This window comes from Salmo salar, chromosome 08 (genome assembly GCF_965601325.2).
Source record: "Salmo salar chromosome 08, fSalSal1, whole genome shotgun sequence".
Taxonomy (NCBI): Eukaryota; Metazoa; Chordata; class Actinopteri; order Salmoniformes; family Salmonidae; genus Salmo; species Salmo salar.
The window spans coordinates 5,365,001-5,367,500 of NC_138298.1; the positions used below are offsets into that span (position 1 = coordinate 5,365,001).

The 2,500-nt window shown below is 41.7% G+C and overlaps 6 non-coding genes across 6 annotated transcripts in view; all 6 read left to right on the top strand.

The window, feature by feature from the left end:
• LOC145883794 (5S ribosomal RNA) overlaps window positions 1-72 on the top strand; it is a 119-nt gene extending 47 nt beyond the window's left edge. Inside the window, exon 1 of the ribosomal RNA XR_014395370.1 lies at window positions 1-72. This exon is cut by the window's left edge and continues 47 nt beyond it. This is a non-coding gene — a ribosomal RNA (5S ribosomal RNA).
• Window positions 73-211: 139 nt separating this feature from the next.
• LOC145851814 (5S ribosomal RNA) lies at window positions 212-329 on the top strand. Its single transcript, XR_014373666.1, has one exon. It is a non-coding gene; the product is annotated as a 5S ribosomal RNA (ribosomal RNA).
• Window positions 330-738: 409 nt separating this feature from the next.
• On the top strand, window positions 739-857 carry LOC145856685 (5S ribosomal RNA). The gene has a single exon (XR_014377576.1). It is a non-coding gene; the product is annotated as a 5S ribosomal RNA (ribosomal RNA).
• A 409-nt stretch (window positions 858-1,266) lies between these two features.
• LOC145857227 (5S ribosomal RNA) lies at window positions 1,267-1,385 on the top strand. The gene has a single exon (XR_014378124.1). It is a non-coding gene; the product is annotated as a 5S ribosomal RNA (ribosomal RNA).
• Window positions 1,386-1,524: 139 nt separating this feature from the next.
• On the top strand, window positions 1,525-1,643 carry LOC145883795 (5S ribosomal RNA). Its single transcript, XR_014395371.1, has one exon. It is a non-coding gene; the product is annotated as a 5S ribosomal RNA (ribosomal RNA).
• A 409-nt stretch (window positions 1,644-2,052) lies between these two features.
• Window positions 2,053-2,171, top strand: LOC145857228 (5S ribosomal RNA). The gene has a single exon (XR_014378125.1). It is a non-coding gene; the product is annotated as a 5S ribosomal RNA (ribosomal RNA).
• Window positions 2,172-2,500: the final 329 nt, after the last annotated feature.

Here is a 2,500-nt window from a genome sequence, read left to right on the forward strand (position 1 = left end):
GAAGCTAAGCAGGGTCGGGCCTGGTTAGTACTTGGATGGGAGACCGCCTGGGAATACCAGGTGCTGTAAGCATTTTGTCCACGAGGGTGTGCTCTTGCACTATTTCATCAGCAACACTGCCTTGTAGTAAGCATTTAATGATGAATTGACTAAATGTCTGTTTTATCAGACTCACTTTGACTATATATGTTGTAGCAAGAGATTGATTCTCGCTTACGGCCATATCAGCCTGGGTACGCCCGATCTCGTCTGATCTCGGAAGCTAAGCAGGGTCGGGCCTGGTTAGTACTTGGATGGAGACCGCCTGGGAATACCAGGTGCTGTAAGCATTTTGTCCACGAGGGTGTGCTCTTGCACTATTTCATCAGCAACACTGCCTTGTAGTAAGCATTTAATGATGAATTGACAAAATGCAGCTTCCTGCCTTTTTAATAGGATCAAATTTCCTTGTGTTTTCAATTAGCATCTGCCTTGTATTTATAAGACAAACAAGAATATTGTTGCTGAATGCAGCTTGTGTGTGCTTTATGCTCCTTTGCCCTGTTCAAATGATGAAAGGAAATAAAGTTTGTATTTTATCCAACTACCTGTGCTAAAAAGTGATGGGAACAGTGTTTGTAATTTCTTCTACTTTTTCAGTGACACAAAGTTCAAGCTGCTTATCTAATTGGTGAAAATGCAATGTCTGTTTATCACACTCACTTTGACTATATATGTTGTAGCAAGAGATTGTTTCTCGCTTACGGCCATACCAGCCTGGGTACGCCCGATCTCGTCTGATCTCGGAAGCTAAGCAGGGTTGGGCCTGGTTAGTACTTGGATGGGAGACCGCCTGGGAATACCAGGTGCTGTAAGCATTTTGTCCACGAGGGTGTGCTCTTGCACTATTTCATCAGCAACACTGCCTTGTAGTAAGCATTTAATGATGAATTGACAAAATGCAGCTTCCTGCCTTTTTAATAGGATCAAATTTCCTTGTGTTTTCAATTAGCATCTGCCTTGTATTTATAAGACAAACAAGAATATTGTTGCTGAATGCAGCTTGTGTGTGCTTTATGCTCCTTTGCCCTGTTCAAATGATGAAAGGAAATAAAGTTTGTATTTTATCCAACTACCTGTGCTAAAAAGTGATGGGAACAGTGTTTGTAATTTCTTCTACTTTTTCAGTGACACAAAGTTCAAGCTGCTTATCTAATTGGTGAAAATGCAATGTCTGTTTATCACACTCACTTTGACTATATATGTTGTAGCAAGAGATTGTTTCTCGCTTACGGCCATACCAGCCTGGGTACGCCCGATCTCGTCTGATCTCGGAAGCTAAGCAGGGTCGGGCCTGGTTAGTACTTGGATGGGAGACCGCCTGGGAATACCAGGTGCTGTAAGCATTTTGTCCACGAGGGTGTGCTCTTGCACTATTTCATCAGCAACACTGCCTTGTATTAAGCATTTAATGATGAATTGACTAAATGTCTGTTTTATCAGACTCACTTTGACTATATATGTTGTAGCAAGAGATTGATTCTCGCTTACGGCCATATCAGCCTGGGTACGCCCGATCTCGTCTGATCTCGGAAGCTAAGCAGGGTCGGGCCTGGTTAGTACTTGGATGGGAGACCGCCTGGGAATACCAGGTGCTGTAAGCATTTTGTCCACGAGGGTGTGCTCTTGCACTATTTCATCAGCAACACTGCCTTGTAGTAAGCATTTAATGATGAATTGACAAAATGCAGCTTCCTGCCTTTTTAATAGGATCAAATTTCCTTGTGTTTTCAATTAGCATCTGCCTTGTATTTATAAGACAAACAAGAATATTGTTGCTGAATGCAGCTTGTGTGTGCTTTATGCTCCTTTGCCCTGTTCAAATGATGAAAGGAAATAAAGTTTGTATTTTATCCAACTACCTGTGCTAAAAAGTGATGGGAACAGTGTTTGTAATTTCTTCTACTTTTTCAGTGACACAAAGTTCAAGCTGCTTATCTAATTGGTGAAAATGCAATGTCTGTTTATCACACTCACTTTGACTATATATGTTGTAGCAAGAGATTGTTTCTCGCTTACGGCCATACCAGCCTGGGTACGCCCGATCTCGTCTGATCTCGGAAGCTAAGCAGGGTCGGGCCTGGTTAGTACTTGGATGGGAGACCGCCTGGGAATACCAGGTGCTGTAAGCATTTTGTCCACGAGGGTGTGCTCTTGCACTATTTCATCAGCAACACTGCCTTGTAGTAAGCATTTAATCATGAATTGACAAAATGCAGCTTCCTGCCTTTTTAATAGGATCAAATTTCCTTGTGTTTTCAATTAGCATCTGCCTTGTATTTATAAGACAAACAAGAATATTGTTGCTGAATGCAGCTTGTGTGTGCTTTATGCTCCTTTGCCCTGTTCAAATGATGAAAGGAAATAAAGTTTGTATTTTATCCAACTACCTGTGCTAAAAAGTGATGGGAACAGTGTTTGTAATTTCTTCTACTTTTTCAGTGACACAAAGTTCAAGCTG